Here is an 18,237-nt window from a genome sequence, read left to right as displayed (position 1 = left end):
CGCAGCCTATAATACCTGATGATATAGGGTTGACCCCTCTTCCCCCCCCACCTCATCCGTAGTCTCTGAAAATCCTTCTATTTGCTGCTGAGGACATAGGGGGCAATTGGACCCCTGATTCCAGTGGTAGCAAGGGCCGGGCCAGTGGAACCTAGATACCAATACAGGTAAGTCGGCTATCACCCCCAAAATAACGTTGCTAAAGGAGCTCTCTAGCACAGCACACATCCTTGCTGCAATAAATAAGAAAACAGTTTTGTTCAAGAAGCACAGACTGCTTCCATGGAAATAAACATACATGAACAGGAATGCAATACAATACACACTTGCCAGTTTAGGTTAAGTGTAAGTAGCATTCATTGAAAATGCCACTGGAATAGGATTAAATTTGGGTTTAGGGTTAGTTGTAGTGTTATGGTTAGGGCCAGGGTTAACTTTAGAATTAGATTTAGGGTAGGCTTCAAAGTTAAGGTTAGGGATAGGTATATTATTATGACTAGGCGGCTCAATTTAAGATTAGGTCTTCAAACTTTTTGATGCCTAGACCTCCATGTCAAACGTTTTAGGCGTAAGTACCCCCTTCTGCCAAAAAGTTCTAGAACCTGGTATTCCTCATCATCTACTACTATCGACAACCATAAATGCCCCCAATTACCACAGCAAATAGTTTTATAGTGGGGAAATAATATTAAACAGTGTTTAGCAAACCAATGGTCAGTGAGCATGGGGGTGTAGTCAAAGGTGTAGCTAAAACAAAGGGCCTCATTTATGAGGCATTGGGAATAGGGCAGCACTGCAAGTCTTCTAGCTGCGCTGCTCTATGCCAATGTGGAAGGGCAGGAATGCACCGTATTTATGAAATACGGTGCATTCCTGTCCTTTTCCCTTGCGTTGGTGCACAAATTGCTGCCTAGCACCAACATAGGCAGCATTGCTTATATACAGGTAGGAAACCTCGTTACGCCTCCACAGGAGAGGCGTCCGTTTTTGGAGTTGCCCCTGGTTAACGATATTTGGTAAATATGGGGCAGCATCAAAATCCATAGTTGTTACGTGGGAACCCCACGCAAAGCCCATGGAACACCTCCTTGACGCAGAGTAAGACAACGCAGTGACTCGCGCTGCTAGGTCCTACTCCATCTATGAGGCCATGCAGAGCCATGTAGGGTGGCTTTGCACCACCTCAAAGGTATGGTTGAGATGCTTGCGCCACAGGAGTGTCAACAAAAGGGATGCTGTGGTGATGCAAGCCTCTCATAAATAAGCCCTAAAATATTCTTTGTTTTTTAGGTCTTTCCCCATCAGGTATCTACATAAAATAATGGGCAGCATAAATTAAAAATGAATTTAAAAAGTTGTTACTCAGTGGGAAATGCAATGTAGTACATAGTAATGCACTGCAGGGGTCTGTGTGTAACCAGAGAGCCACAGAATTAAATCTTGATTGGTGCAGTGTAAAATAGTGATGTGTATTTTTTGTGTTATGAGGTCACAGCATGTGATAGAAAGCACTGTGAATATGTAAGTCATTATTTTATACATGCATTACAAACATTGTAAGACAGAATGCTGCAAAACATGCAAATGGTTCCATAAAATGGTGCTTCTAAAATGTAGATTTTAGGATTACCAGTGTGTATGTAATGCAATTGTTTTCTCCATAACTGCCCCTTTAGCACCTCTTTAGGGTTACTATGGGCTGTCTAAATGCAATTAAATTAAAAGCAAGCACTTCTCAGCCCAGTTGTTAACTCTTTGCACTTCGCTTAAAAAAACTAATCTTTATCATCACATTTGATCAATTAAAGCCAGAACCGCTCCCCAAGCATCGTTTACACTTTGCAATGTCGTTCAGGCAAGCAGCTGATAATGATCTAAGGGTCCGATGTAGGTAATTGTGAAATACAGATTTTCTTTTTTTTTTAATACTTTATTTAGCATTTTCACTACATTTACAACAGTGCACTGAGGTCTGATGGGCAAAATAAAAGACAAGATCAAAGTGACAAGAACGTGCGGGACAACTATACATTTCCCATGACATAAACAACAATCACGATGTGTACAAAAGCTGCCCCAGATGGTGTACCTCAAACCTCCCACATTCTACTATATAAACCGTTACAGTTGTAGCTGAGGGGCTGAGGGGTAGAACAGACACAGTGGTAAAGTAGTTTGTAAGTATGGTGATGTGACTAGTACCCCGCCAAAAAGTCGGATTGAGTCAGCTACAGTGTGCAAGTTCAGCCCTCTCCGGTAGGTACTATTCCGTTATCTGTTTGTGAGGAGGGGGTCACTTTCCGGGCCTGTCGGTATGCACGTAGGAGGCCCCAGATATCTTTAGTTCTGGAAGATGGGGGGAGTGTCGTTTGCATAAATGTCGCTGCTAGTAGAGCAAGACGCCATACCCTGTAGCCACCCAGCCACGAGGGCGCCCTCCTACCACCCCAGTGAAGGGCCACCTCACGTTTGTCCAGAAGCAAATTAATGGCAACAAATCTGCGCGTGGCCTGTGGGAACTGGACAACATATCCAATAGCGCAACCTCGGGGAGCGGTGTCATCGGAACCTTGACCATCTCGCTCACCATCTCATGAACGGCTACCCAATATTTTTGTACATTCGGACAGGTCCAAGCCAGGTGGGCAAAATCAGCATATGGGGCGAAACACCTGGTGCAGCGATGAGTCCTACTAGGGTCTATTCTGTGGAGCCTGGCTGAGGTTATGTACATTCGACGTAAAAACTTAAAGTGTAGTAATTTGTGTCTGCTGTTGAGAGATACCCTGCTTGTGACCGCACAGCAGGCGATCCATTGTTTGTCTGAGATCGTACCGCCCAGATCCTCCTCACAGGCCTTGCGTATTTTATCCTCATTGACCGGCACTATAGCAGCGCATGCCTTATATAGTTGAGAAACAATGTGTACCCCTCTTTCACTGCCGATCACTGCAGTAAGCGGGGGGAAAGAAGGGGGCCCCAAAGGGTAGTCGGGATAGATAGCCCGAAGGGCAGAGCAAATTCGAGAGAGGACAAATCTGTCCATGAAGGTGGCATCTGGGAAGAGGGCTTCATCTGCAGGATCGAAAACATGCCCATTGGGGAACAAGTCTCCCAGTTTCAGAATACTGAATTTGAGGCAAGTCTTCTGCACCAACTTTTCACCAGTAATGGGGATCATTTTTGGGTTTGGAAGCGGCAGATCTGAAGAGTCGAGCCGCGGAGTGTGCGTGACGTGACACAATTGGTCCCAAGTCCAACTGGTGGTCGAGGCAGGTTGGATGTCCGTGGGGTCTCTAGGGAAACCCTGTGGTAAGATTGACGCAAGCTTATCTGGTAATACTAAATCAGATTCCAGCCGAAGGTGAGGGATTCTAGTGTCAGGGTGGTACCATGCCTGTGCAAAGATGCACTGCGCAGCTAGGTAATACAATCTAAGGTTGGGAACCCCAAACCCGCCTCTGTCGCAGGGGAGTGTCATCACTCTCCAGCTGACTCTGGGTTGACCTCAACCCCACACCAGCCTTATCAAATGGGACTGCAGGGTTAAAAAGATTTTTTTTGTGAGTAGAATAGGGACGTTTTGGAATAAATATAAAAATGTAGGCAGCACAATCATCTTTACCAACAATACCCGGCCCGCCATGGACAGAGGGAGCTGGAGCCACCTCTCAACCTGCATCTCCAATCGAGCAACAGCTGTCCCATAGTTACATCGAATGATTTGTTCAGTGTTAAGGTGTATATGAATGCCTAAAATACTTGACCGAGTCAGTATTCCACTCAAGAGGGAATTCCAGATCCCAACTGACCGTGCTGGCAGTGAGCGGGAAAATTACAGACTTGCGCCAGTTGATTCCCAGGCCTGAGTATACGCCAAAGCGTAGTATCTCCCGGATGAGGGTGTCTAAATTAATCTGGGGATTGCGGACATACAATACTGTGTCGTCAGCATACAAGGAGACTAATAGAGGGCCCGTACGAAATCGCAATCCTCTATGCAGGTGCTTTTCCTGAAAGTGTCTAATAAGGGGATCCATAGTTAAAATAAACAGCAACGGGGATAGCGGGTATCCCTGCCTGGTACCACATGAGAGAGTGAATGGGGGGGACAATGTGCCATTCAGCCGAAGCCGGGCCGTCAGTCGACTGTACAGTAGATTATTGGTGGCTATGAAACCGAATGGCATCCCCGTGCGCTGCATGATGGATAGAATGAATGGCCACTCAAGGGAATCAAAGGCCTTTTCTGTGTCAAGCAGGATGGCAGCAGCGGGGGTTTCAGGGTTAATCCTATGCAGGGTGTTAAACAACGTGCAGAGATTAAAAGCTGTCTAGCGGTGAGGAATGAATCCAGACTGTGCAGGGGAAATTATTGACTCCATCAATAAGGACAGACGGCAGGCGAGAGCTTTTGCCAATATTTTGTAGTCCAGGTTAAGGAATGACAACGGTCGGTAGGAGCCACACAGTAGTGGGTCCCTACCTGGCTTTGGGAGCAAAATAATGACCCCCTCCCGGAGAGTGGGAGGTAAGACTTGCAGTTCAAGGGCCTCTGCGTACATTGCAAGGAGCTGGGGAATCAATAAATCTTTATAGGCCTTATAAAAATCTGCAGTGAAGCCATCAAGCCCTGGTGCGGACGAACTCCTCAATGCAGATATCGTCTCGTCTATACTTTCCTCCGTTATGGGGATAGCCAGGAAGTCCTGCATGAACTTTTCAAGGAATACCAGTGCAACCTCAGATAGATACATCTCTTGATCGCTTGTGTCAGTGCCCAGCTTAGTGGTGTATAATGCCTTGAAATAGGAAATGAATTCCCCCTGGATATCCAATGGGTCAGTGAGGTGCTGTCCTAACGAAGATCTCAATTCAGGTATGCATGCCCTGTTATAAGGGGGTCGGATCATTTGGGCCAGCAAACGGCCCGGTCACTCACCCTCACCGTATACTCTAGCGTTATGGTACTTTCCCATATAAAGTATCTCCCTCTCAGCGTTATCTCTAAAGTCTGCCGGAAGGGAGAGTCTGCGTTCGTCGAGGGCAGGCCCGGGAGTCTGGAGCTGTGTAGCGTCCAGTGTCTCCAGCTCACGTTCTATCCGGGCTAACGCTGCGCGTAGTTCCTGCAGAACCCCAGCATTTTTTGATATGCACACCCCTCTCATATAGGCTTTAAAACATTCCCAAAGCATCGCTGCAGTGTCAACGTACCAGTATTAAGGGTGAAGTAGTCTTCTATCGCTTCCCACAGACCCTCTCGGAATACCTCATCCCCAAGCGCGCGGCTTGGGAACCTCCACTGCCTCTCAAAACCCTCCAGACGAGGTATCTTTAAGGTCAATAATACTGAGGAGTGGTCCAAGTAAGTTCGCGGGAGCGTCGCAATAGTTTGACACCAGTGTACTAAATCAGGGGAAACCAGCCAATAGTCCAACCTGGTCCACGTATTATGACAGCTGGTGTAGTCAGTGTGGAGGGGATGTGGTTTCCTGGCAATGTCAATTAGGGGGAAGTGTTCCCAAAGGGACCTTAGTGCCTTCCTCGCACGTGGTTTGGGGTCAGGCGCAGTAGATGTGGTGTCACACAATACATCCTGTACAATATTAAAATCGCCCCCGACCAAAATAGGAACTGGGCCCAGCTGCGCCAGCCTGGAGAGCAGGGAATAAAAAAAGTCTGGGGAATCAACATTGTGACCATATATACAGACACAGGCTAATTTGCGACCCAGCAGGGAGCCCAGGACAATGAAATATCTGCCTTCGCTGTCATGCGAGACAGAGGTCAAGTGGAAAGGTAGCCGTTTGTGAATGAGAATGGCTGTGCCCCTGGAGTAGTTGCTATAGCCAGCAAAATATCTGTGTATGTCCCAGCCAACGTCAAATCGGGCCTGGTCCGAAGGGGGCAGGTGTGTCTCTTGCAAGAAGACCACGTCCACCCTATGACGTAACAAATACTGCGCTACTTGTCTTTTTTTCCTGGTGTTATTCAGGCCCGCACATTCCAGGTAGCTAGCACAACCTCTGAGGGGCCAGCATTATATCCTATCTGCATCATGGGGAATCTGGAGCAAAAAAATGAAAGAAAATTGACCCCACGCAATCATCACATTTAGAAAACTGTACCATCAGAAAAAACCCAGTACAACTAAGCGTTGTCCCACCTAAACCCCCCACCCCCCTACCTGCCTCCCCACCCAGAGAGGCAAAACCAGCATTAACAAATAACAGAGCAGTACTGAGGATACCACTGCAATACGGAAACAAAAACATAGGTAATACATGCGGAATTCACAAAACCATGGGAAGGTGAACACCAAGTAGGGTAGAAGCAGCGCCCCAAACAACGACATGGCAATTGACTTATGGCATTAACGAATGTGATCACGACATACAACATACAACATCACATGGAGCAATACCAGAAGGCAATGTCAGTCACGACAAGCGCCCGAAAAAAGTTCCACACTGGCATCCAAACCAGCCTGGGAGGGGGGCAGTCTGTTCTCTTCAGTAGGGAGGTTTACATAAAAGGGGTGACCCTGTGTCCCTCAGAACCTGGGTAAGCGTGATTGAGTACAAAGACCCGCCGCGACCACCGACTGGGGCGCTTTAGGGTCGAAACGTCGACGCTCATCACCGGTCAAGATAACTCCAGGAGCTTGTACAATTAACCCCTGTCTCCTTGGAGGACGAATTGAATATACTGGCCTTTTTCCCCCTTCCAATTTCACTGTATATATTGTATAAATGTGTCACTGGATTAAATGCACTGATCACTTTGCTCACTGATAGTCACATGCACCACATGTAATTTGCATTGTTTTTATCATTTATTGAAATTTGTGTTATTGCGGAATGAAGTAATTCCTGTATATCGTGAATTTTTGTTTATATAAAGACAATATATTTTTGGACTCTTCAGTAGGGAGCTTATTATTAAGTTTGTATTTGTGACAGAACTCCTGCACCTCCGTGGGGTTATCAAACACACATGAGCATCCATTCACCTCCACACGTAACCGAGCCAGATACAGCATGCCGTATTTCAGTCCTAGATTCCTTAGCGTCGCTTTGACTCCAGTGAATTTCCGTCTGGCCTCTTGCACCATGATGGCGAAGTCTGGGTAGAAGGATAGCTTGGATCCCTGCCGCAATGTTTCGCTCCGCTCCCTAGCCAATTGGAGAGCCGTGTCGCGGTCCCTGAAGTTCATGATCCGCGCTATTATGGGCCTAGGCGGGCATCCAGGGTTGGGTCTTGGTCCTAGCCATCTGTGAGCACGTTCAACCACAAAACCGGCAGTGAAGGCCTCTCTCCCAAATAGGTCTATTAGGATCGTTTCCACCAACGTGTCCATGCGACCAGCTGCAGTAGATTCCGGGATACCTAGGATTTGTACGTTGTTGCGACGGCTGCGCGCCTCCAAGTCCTCGTTGCTGACCGCCACTTCCTTGAAGATGCGATCCATTCGATCAAGTCTCTTCAAGGATTGCGCCGGCCCATCTTCCAAGTCAGAAGTGCGAGATTCCACCACGTCCAGTCTTCGATCGTGAGCTTGAATCTTGGACCCCAGCTCCGCCATGTGTTTGTCCAGGGTATCGAACCGTACATCCAAGGCTCGTAATCCAGCTCGCATTTCTTGTAGTAACGAGCCCAATTGAAGAGTGTCTCCATCCGGAGCAGGAGTTTTCTGGCCACCTTCAGCCATGGAGTTGACGGGATCGTGGGTGGCGTCTGAAACCTTTTCAAAAGGGAGAAGGGGCTGTTTAGGATCCTTGCGGCCCATTCCGCAGCCGCCACCACCTAGTGCCACACAGTCCCACTATCGACCAGAGCTCCAGTCTAGGCTGCAGCAGGGTCGGGGAGAGAAACGTGATCAGGCCAACAGTGGGGGCAATGAAGCGTCGCGGGCGGACGAGCTGCAATATGTTCCTGCGGTCCCCTAGCTCTTTTCCAGGGCCCTGATGTGCACAAACGCGCAACGGCTGAGGCAGCAGATCAACAGGTGTGGGGGCCCCTCAGAAATCAATGCAAAAGGAGATTCAAGCAAGATAGTGTCATTGCCTGTGTGACGTGTTGGCACCACTTGGTCAGCCTCCCATGTATTGCTGTAGTAAAGCAGTGCCAGTTAGGCCAGTATTGGCTGGCAGGTAGGCAGGATAACCAGCACCCAAGGATGAAGGCTGGGCCGTTATGCCAGCAGCTGCGGGCAACAGGTGTGCAGTCCCTGAAGCAGAGAGACTCATGGGCCCCAGGCATCACGTTGCAGCGATGTTGCTGTTGCAGGACCCGGCAGCTGTGCAAGGGGGGCGGGGCGGGGGAGAGCAAAGCGGGCGACAGCCGAGCAGGATCACACCCAAGAGGAGGGGCCCACGGCGCCGAAGTGGAATCGCGCCCGGGGAGGCAGCCAGGGCAGCACAGGCCCTGTCCCCGCACTCCGCTGCAGCCCCGCCTCGCAAATACCCAGCGCCCAAAGGGCCGGATGGCCAAACGGACCTCCCACCACACACGAGTGCCCAGCAGATGAACAGGGTGCCGTCCACTGCCCCGGAGTGCCGGCTGCCAACTCACCGCACCCAAGCCGCGTCCTCAGGCCACCGGTCAGCTCTCCCGATGTCGCTCAGGTCGTCGGGGCCACCATGTTGGGTCTCGTCAGCCCCGAACGGCAGTCTCAGAAATCACCACAGAACACCCGCAGATCGAGCCAGCTGGAGGTTTATTGGGCTCCGGTTGAGCTGGAGGTTTATTGGGCTCCGGTTGTGTTCAGAAACATTTCAATATAGGACCACGGGAAAAACAGCGGCTGGTAGCAGGGAATCGAGCGCGGGCCACGTCGTCACACGGAGCCTCAGAGCCGAGCGGCCATCTCGGTCTTTGGCTTGGTCACGCCCCCCGTGAAATACCGATTTCTTAATACCGAATTTTACCGATTTGGTATTAAGAAATTGGTATTTCAGATGTAGGTAAAAATTCGGTAATAAATACCGAATCCTTAATATTCCTTATTACCAAATCTGTAATTGAGATTCGGTAATAAGGAATACCTACCCATTCGTTCCTATGGACTTGGAGGCCCATAGGAATGACTGTGAAGACATTCAGTATTAACGATTCGGTATTACTGAATCGGTAATACCGGGAGGTATTTCAAGGGTGCCAGGGTGTCAAAAGGACACCCTTTTGAACACCTGGAATGTGCATGTGTGCACATGTGGCACACATACATGCCCTAAGGCCATGGATGTGTGCCACATGGCACTTCTGAAAAAGCAAGAAAGTGCTTTTTTAAAGGAATTCGGTAATTACCACCAACTTGAATTTGGTGGTAATTACCGATTTCTTAAGGCCCAAAAGCACTCTTTTATGTGCTTCCTACATTGCATTTAAGGAATTGGTATTACTGATTCCTTAAAGGCAAGAGCAATAAGGAATCTGTATTTACCGATTCCTTATTTACTGGTTAATACCGGTCGGTAACAGTGAAATTAACTAAATTTCAACTTTACCGACCGGTATTTGCCACCTAATTCGGGCCCTAAATTAGCAGGCTGTCTTTTTCCAAAAGGAAAGCAAAGGTTTTGGATTGCAGAGACATGTGAAGCTGGGGAACATGCGCCCCCCCCCTTCCAAGGACTCCATGGCCCCCCTGTGGGTCGCACTCCACAGATTGAAGACCGCTGACGTACAGCATTCCTGCCTGCCGCATCGATTGTGAGACCCACTACGTGCTGGAGAACTGCAACTGCCGGATGGTGCACCAGCCAGGTACCCGACAGCGCCGCCTCAATGTGTTTGGGAAATCACTGACGTCAAGTCACCAACAACCAAGTGTAGCAGCTGTGATATCACACAGCCTATAATACCTGATGAAATAGGGTTGACCCCCCCACCTCATCCGTAGTCTCTGAAAATCATTCTATTTGCTGCTGAGGACGTAAGGGGCAATTGGATCCCTGAATACAGTGATAGCAAGGGCAGGGCCAGTGGAACCTAGATATCAATACAGGGAAGTCAGTTATTACCCCTAAAATAACGTCACTAAAGGAGCTCTCTAGCACAGCACCCAACCTTGCTGCAATAAATAAGAAAACAGTTTTGTTCAAGAAGCACAGACTGCTTCCATGGAAACAAACTATGCAACATACATGAACAGGAATGCAATACAATAAACACTTGCCAGTTTAGGTTAAGTGTAATTAGCATTCATTAAAAATGCCACTGGAATAGGCTTAAATTTGGGTTTAGGGTTAGATGTGGTGTCATGGTTAGGGCCAGGGTTAACTTTAGAATTAGATGTAGGGTATTCTTTAAACTTAAGGTGAGGGATAGGTACATTATTATGCCTAGGCGGCTCAATTTAAGATTAGATTTAAGGTTCCAAGTATTGATTTTACAGTTTGGTTTGGGGTTAGTTTAAGGTTTATTGTTAGGATCAAAAGTATGGCACGGTATTGGCTTGATTTAGGGGTAGGGTGAATGTAAGGACTTGGGTTAGGATAAGTGGCAATAATAGAAGTAGGCTTTGAGCTTGGGACAAAGTAGACACACTGTTGATGTATTGGTGTCAATGTAGGGCTAATTTCATGATATACAAATCTGGTTGCTGTAGACATTGTTCGATGTAGCGGCTTATATGATGCAGTACCTCAGTGTCAATGTAGCAACTTACAACCACTAGTCTCTTGGGATTTTGCATTTTCCCCAGAATTCAGAGGATATCCTTTACCATCCATGTGGAAATCACGTGTGTAAAGTAAGTGTGAGTATCAAGGACCCCCTGTATTACTAAGTGTAATTCCTAGGACAGAGCAAATATGCAATTGAAAATAAAATTCCTAGGCAATATACATTTTATCAAATTCACAATGGAACAGATTACAAGAAAAGAGTTCAGTGTAACTACCATATATAATAAGTTTGTTTTTAATTATAAAAAACAGACATGACATTCATATTGAAACAGATATTTGTTTAAAAAGACATCAAGTTGATGACATATAGACAATGTTATAATTATCTCCATATACACAAAACATTAATACAAAACAATTTAAAATCAAAGGTGGCAGAAATGTAATCTTTGACGGGCGTTTCGGCACCAATGGCGCCTTCGTCTGGAATTGCCACTGGTGAACTTTTCGCTTTTTTCAGAATGACGCCGAAATGTAGGAGAATTCTCTCTTTATTTTGAATTTTTTTTTTTTGCCGATGGTGATCGATGTTTTTGCAGGTATTATTCAGTGAGGTAACTTTGAGAAAAAGGTCGCATTGTTCTTAAATAATTAATTTTGGCGAATAAAAAGAAAAGTTGCTCAGATCGCAAAGCTTGCCATTGTGTTTACAACACATACTTTCCGATATGTTTATAAATAGTATTGTATTTTTAATGTTTTGTGTATAGAGATAATTATAACATTGTCTATCTAACGTCATCAACCTGATGGATGTCTTTTTAAACAAATTTCTGTTTCAATATGAATGTCATATCTGTTTTTTATATTTAAAAACAAACTTATATATGGTAGTTACACTGAACTCTTTTCTTGTAATCTGTTCCATAGTGAATTTGATAAACTGTATATTGCATAGGAATTGTATTTTCAATTGAAATCACGTTTGTAGTCACATATCACATCAAACAATCAAGAATTTGTGAAGGGTGGCTAATCACCCGTGAGTGTCTCAAGGCACTGGAGTTGCTGCTTGCTTCGCGGTGTTGAGTCAGGTGTTGAGTCCTTTCCTGAATTGCTGGAGTTATATGGAGGTCTTGAGGTGAAGGGGAAGGTTGTTCCAAGCTTTGGCTGCCAGGTGTGAGAAGGAGTGTCCTCCACTGTTGCTTTAGCGGGTCTGGGGGGTGTCTGCCAGGAAGAGAGAGGCGGAATGCAGGTATCTGGTTGGTTGTGGAAGGTCAGGAGTTTGTTGATGTAAGCTGTCACATAGTGCCTACATCTGAGAAGTTGCAAAGTGTGTGCAGAAATAAAAAAAAACAGCCAAAAAACAGTCTCCCTCTCTATCGGTCAACAGTTTGTGCCCCTTCTATCTGTCAGATGTCTTTAGCCCTAGCCGCGGAGACTGACCAAGGAAGCTTATTGCAGGAGCAGAGCCACATCCAAGTTTGGAGCAAGCCCACATGGGTAAACCAAAAACCATAGGAACTCACTTAGTCTTATTTTTGTAATTGTGAGTTGTTGTGCTCTTTTACTCTGAGGAAGTGATTGTGGTGTGCAGAGTTTAGGAGGATTGCAGCGGAAGTGATTGCAGTTAATGGAGGTGGGTGCGGGATAGTGCAGTTGGTAGTGTAACTAATAGGTGCAAAGAACGTAGGTCTATTGGTTATAAGCAGGGGCACTGAAATTATGCAACAGGGGAGGATTATATTATGAAATAGGGTTGACTAAATTATGTTAAAATAATTGTAGATTATGCAGCATATTGCGGCACATTTTGTAACTGCAGTATCTCCATTATTTTTTTTTTTTTACACATATTCGTACTATCTAGGCAAAGGTTTGACCTCCTTAGTACCTGGTTGATACTCAAATACAGCAATAAGCAACAGAAAGGTAACCAGCTAACCTTTGCAAAGGGCCTTCCACTGGCCAGCAACACGTCTCCTCATTTTCAGTACACTTTTGATCAGAAACTTTTTTTGTTAAAGTCAGCAGATTATGCAGCAGATGGTAGATTTTCTGGCAAATGCGCCAAATCTATAATTTTTGGAAAACGACACAGCCACAAAATTGCATAATTCTGGTGGTCCTGGTAATAGTTCTTGGTATCTGCTTTTGACTGCAGGCAGGTGGGTGGTGCCCACTAGTGTTGGCCTCGATGGCTGTTCGATAAGGTAGAGGGTGCCTGCTGACACTTCTTCCATGACTGTCGAAGTACATTCTCCCAAAATAGTTGCACAACTGCTAAAAATCCTATGCAGCAGTGGGAATGCCTATTTTCTTTAAGCATTTAACTCTTGTTAATCTTGTAAATGAGGCAAAATACAACAGAGCCTTTTACCTTCGATGGGTTAGTCCCATCGAAGTCCTCCTGGGTGCTTAAATTGTCCCATTAAGAACATCCGATTCTGTTAATTCCCCTGCAGCGAGTCGCTAGTCAAAGCAACAATGACGGCTACCTCATGTTCCCAGAGGCAGGATTAATTGGTAGGTCTGGTCATGGCAAGTAGTGGTCAGTCCCAAAGCTCTTCTAGTTACGTCAAATAGGGTTGCTGTTTTATCAGCTTTCTACTAAACTGCTATGCAGTGCAGAAGGCATTAGCTAGGCCATCAGAAATCCAGTGGAGGAGTTTTCAACCAAAAACGGATTTTTACATCCTCCCCTTGATCAACACTTCGTTATCTTCCAGATTAGTTCCATTTATATGGAAGAAGTCCTTTATCAAGCCACTCCTTAAGAAACCTACAGCAGACCCCAAAACCATGCCCAACTACAAACCTATATACCTGCTGCACGTCTTATCAAAAGTCACTAAGAAGTTGGTTAATAAACAGCTCTCACACTATCTAAATACAGAAAATCTACTTGACACCTTACAGTCTGGCTTCAGGCACCAGCACAGTACAGAAACCACAGTTTTAGAGGTTCTTGAGATGATTCTGATCATGTTGGACAAGGGGAAGAATGCCATCCTGATACTATTAGATCTGTTGGCTGCATTCAACACAGTCCCCCATACACTGCTGCTGGGATGCCTAGAAGACGTGGGGATAGTGGGGACTGCTGTGAGGTAGTTTTATTCTTTCCTCACAGACAGAACCTCAGGTTACCACCTTTTACATATGGAGCATCCCTCTCAGATATAGGGTTCCCCTGGGTTCGTCCCACGGCGCCAATCTTTTTAATATCTTTAGGACACCTCTGGCCCACCTTATTGAATACTTTGGGATCACAGTTATATCAAATGCTGATGCTACCCACGTGATTCTCTCACCAGAGAGACAAGGACTCATCTTCCAGAAGTTCCTCGCAGAGGTGTTCAACTGGATGAATAACAATCATGTAAAATGCAAAGAGGAAAAAACAGATTATCCTGTTTGGTAAATCCAACACATTCTCCCTAAAATCTGGTGGCTTGAGGGCATCTCCCGCCTTCTCCTCCCACAACCACAGCAAAAAAACTGGAGATACGGTTTGACTCGGACCTACCTTTCAGGCCACCAATTCTCAATGTGTCAGCAACTTGTTTTACTCTGCTTAAAACCTTGAAAAAATGTCTTGCCTTCTTACCTCTAACAAGCAAGACAGTGATACACGCCCAGATCCCTCAGCAACTGGATTAAGCCTGTTCCCTCTACTTATGTTTGCCAAAATACCCTTACAAACGCCTACAGATTATCGAAAATACAGCAGCACGGACATTACTAAAACTTAACAGAAGGAGCCTGGGGTTGCAAGCTCTTCGGACCTTGTTTTAGCTCCCTGTCCTTAAGAGGGTCCGATTTAAGTCTTTTAAACTGGCCCGCAAAGCCATCTGAGGGACTGCCTACTCAACCTCAAAAAGAGGATTGTTTCTCACATACCGAAAATACTTCTTCACTACTCTAATGCCCATTTACTGGAAGTCCTGAGATATAGGATGACCACCAGAGGTAGCAGGTAATTTTCCGCTCTATTCATCGTAAAATGGAACCCGTTCCCACTCTCCCCTAAAGGATGGAAGGGGACAAATCCCTATTCCGAAAGCAACTCAGAACCTGACTTCTCTCCCAGCAAGATAATTAGTCAGACCTCTTTTCATGCATCTCACTCTGCACTCAATTTCTGCAGCACCAGGGCACCCTTGGAGCAACAGAACGCTTTAGAAACACAACAAAATATCATAAATATCAAATGACTTGATAATCTTCAACCACTCCCCCTTTTGCGGCCTCATGACATGAGCACAATATGTACCTTCTGGTCAGCAGCCTGTCATTCATATTTTTCTGCAAACCCAAAATGATCGTATCTTCTTCAAGCGTCTTTTCATAAGGTTGGATTGAGAAACAAATGAGTTATTAATTTGTTGCAATTTGTTTTAATTTGTTAAAATTCAGTCCTTCATTTTTTGCTCACTGTGGCTACAAATGGGGTCAGCCATAATCAAATCACCATTGGCCCGGCTCCTATTAGAACATTTCAGCCCAAAATGCATTTCATCAACCCCCCCTCTTGAACCCAAGCAACTCTATTGTTTGTTTTCTCTTGCTGTGCAGAACCAAGACTGCCATGAAGCACAGCATGTACACTCTTACATCCGCTCCTTTCTTCTGCGCTTCCTTTACCCCCTTGGTAGTTTTTCTTGTGCTAGCATAATTTGGTTTCTAGAGCAGTGCTTCCCAAACATTGTAGAACCGCGACCCAATTTTTAAAACAACAAACTTTTGCAACCCACTTAGCTTTAATGGAAAGAAGGTAGGATATATTTTAAAGTAACTAAAGCATTGTGTGGTAGTGGATTGTCATTTTAAAAAAAAATGTTTTAAAGAATTTTATTGACTTTATTCGGTAAGAATAACAAGAAAAACAAGAAAACAATAAGATAACGTCATATCAGAACAATAGAGCAAATTACAAATAATATAAGAGCATATAGTGTAATATATGCGATGGGTAAAGTAAAAGAAAAGAAGGGGAAAAGAACATAAAAGAGAGAGAGGAGGAAGGTAAAAATGTATAGGATAAATTATGCTAGTAATAGGGATAAAAGAGAGAAGAACAGAAGTAATTGGGAGATAGGTGCATGTGAGGCAAGCTAATTTGTGAAAGGTAGCCAAAGAAGATCAGATTTAATTTTCTGGGATAAAGTTGAGGAAGAGACAGTTGCAGTTCTATGTTCATCACATATGAAATTCCACCTAATCAATGAGGATAATTTCGAAGTATCTTTCCAGCATGACAAAATAACTTTAAAAGCTAATGCTATAAATAGGTCGAACAGTAAATATATAGGAGTACAATCTTCTAAATCAGGAGAAGAGCCAAGAAAAAGATTTTGCAAAGATAACATTATATTACATTTGAAAATGTTCATACATGTAGACCAAATAGAACGCCAAAAGTTCAAAACATTAGCACATTCATAAAGGTGATGTTTTAAAGTTCCGGTAAAAGTAGAACAAGACTAACATAAGCGAGATGAGGCAGAAGAAAACTTGGATATACAAACAGGAGTTAACACTGCTCTATTATAAATAAAGTAGAGCGATTGAGTAATAGTGCAGCCTCTGAAATTTTGAATAACTTAGACCACAATGTATCCCAAGCAGAAACAGGTATTGAAAGAGAAAGTCAGTTTCCCAGGCTAATTCTGTGAGGGATTTAGGTCTTTCAGTAACACATAAAGATAGTAATTTATAAATATGAGCTGCTTTAGGTTTATGTTCTTGATAAATATTATAAAGCAGTGTAGGTGGAGTAAAGGAGGTGGAGACATTAGAAAGATGTGGATTGTCATTTATAAACAGCACCTTTATTTACTGAGATGACCACTACAGTTGCACAGACATACCGTTTTTTTTATAAAGCTGTATTGCACAAAATGCTAATGTGTGGAAATCGGGTTTCAGTAAATATTAATCATATGTGCATCACCAAGCAAAGTGTCTGGATTTGGTTTGATCCTATTAAAATCTGTCTTTCCATCACACTTCAGAATTACCAACAAATTTGCCTCATTTTTGCTTTCCTAACTGCTGAATGTGTACAGTTCATTTACAGGTATTTACATTTTGTTGTGTGTTTCAAAAAATGACATCCTACAGCCTTTCCTCTTTCACACTCTGGGCCCCAGCAAGGTTGTCACATAAATGACTTTACTTTTCTTTCCTTGCCTGCAAAGTGAAAGGAGCTTGTAAACAAAAATCCCCATGTTAAAAAAGCGGCAATTTGTCAGAAGACATACCCTGAAACGTGCCCTTTATCTTTGACAAGATAAATACAGAATTTAAAGGGATCTTTATTTATTTCTTGGACTATTGTGACCCACCAAAAGTCTGCTCAGGACCCACCAGTGGGTCGCGACGCACAGTTTTGGAAATACTGTTCTAGAAAATGCTATAATCTGTATATGTAATAATCTTAATAACGTGTGAAGGTTTTGTCTTGTTTAAACTATTAACAGAAGTATGAAAGGATAAGGTTGCCCTGCTGCAATTCTGCTGCGACTTGTAGATGTATTAGATGCTATCTGTGAAAACTCAGGGCCATATTTAAATTGAAAGTGACTCAGTGCGTGCGGCAACCCATTTGGATGTGCTGCACTGAGTCACTTTCAAAACACAGGGATGCAACATATTTACATCAATATGTTGCACCCCTGTGCTTTCCCCTGCACTGGTGCACAATCAGCTGCAATGCACCGGTGTGGGCACCCTTGCAACATGGTGCAAAGAGGCCTGCGTTGTGGGGAGATCGTTTTTGTGCAGACAGGGACACCTTCCTGCACAAAAACAATCAATCGAGGTGATGTCCTCTTTCCATGCATGCTGTAGAATGCAGCACGCATTGAAAGAAGAAAAAAACAAGGAGAAATGTAAACATTTCTCCTCGTTGTGCCTCGCTACCCCACCCCTGGTGTTGCGTAGCATTCTGAGGCATTTCCAAGTTTACGATTTTTTTGTAAATCTGGAAATGCATCACAATTCATGGGTGTTGCGTGGGAACACCAACAGCAACACCCATGTCACTCCCCTTACACGTAAAGTGTTGTGAGAGAAGGGGCGATATTTACAAGCGCCCGTAAAGGCATGCAGGGTGGCTTTATGTGTCCTTGTAAATATAGGGCAGCAAGTTGCGCCGCCGGTGCGTTACGCAACGTGACGTACTGGCGGCACAAGGGGCTTGTAAATAAGCCCCTCAATTTGCTAAGTTGGCTTGCAGTTTTGTTTAATATGTATGTATACTTTACTTCTATGGAGGTAAACTAGCCAGAAGGCAGCAGAGCACTGTGCATGGTCAAAGACCAGCAGAGTCACCGAGTGACAGGAGAAGTAGCCGGTCTGTGGGCTTCTATTGCATTGTGTGAGGTGGTGTTCTTTAAAGAGATGAGTCTTCAACTCTTTCCTAAATCGGAGCACCTATTTGGTGGTCCTGCTAGATACAGATATGTGGTTCCAGATTGCGTGTACAAAGATGGAAAAGGCATACTGCTTTTTAACACTTGGAAGTCTGGTGTCCTGGCTATGGGTGTGCAGCGATTCATCAGAGATGGTAAGCTTGTCTGCAAGATAAGCAGGGTTG

The 18,237-nt window shown here is 44.8% G+C and overlaps 1 protein-coding gene across 3 annotated transcripts in view; it reads left to right on the top strand.

The window, feature by feature from the left end:
* LOC144827483 (acid-sensing ion channel 1C-like) overlaps nucleotides 1–18,237 on the top strand; it is a 574,677-nt gene that overhangs the window by 301,956 nt on the left and 254,484 nt on the right. The window lies entirely within an intron of this gene.

The sequence above is a fragment of the Lissotriton helveticus genome, chromosome 4_1, assembly GCF_964261635.1.
Source record: "Lissotriton helveticus chromosome 4_1, aLisHel1.1, whole genome shotgun sequence".
Lineage (NCBI taxonomy): Eukaryota > Metazoa > Chordata > Amphibia > Caudata > Salamandridae > Lissotriton > Lissotriton helveticus.
The sequence above is the reverse complement of the archived record's forward strand: the minus strand, read 5'-3'. Positions and strand labels throughout refer to the sequence as shown.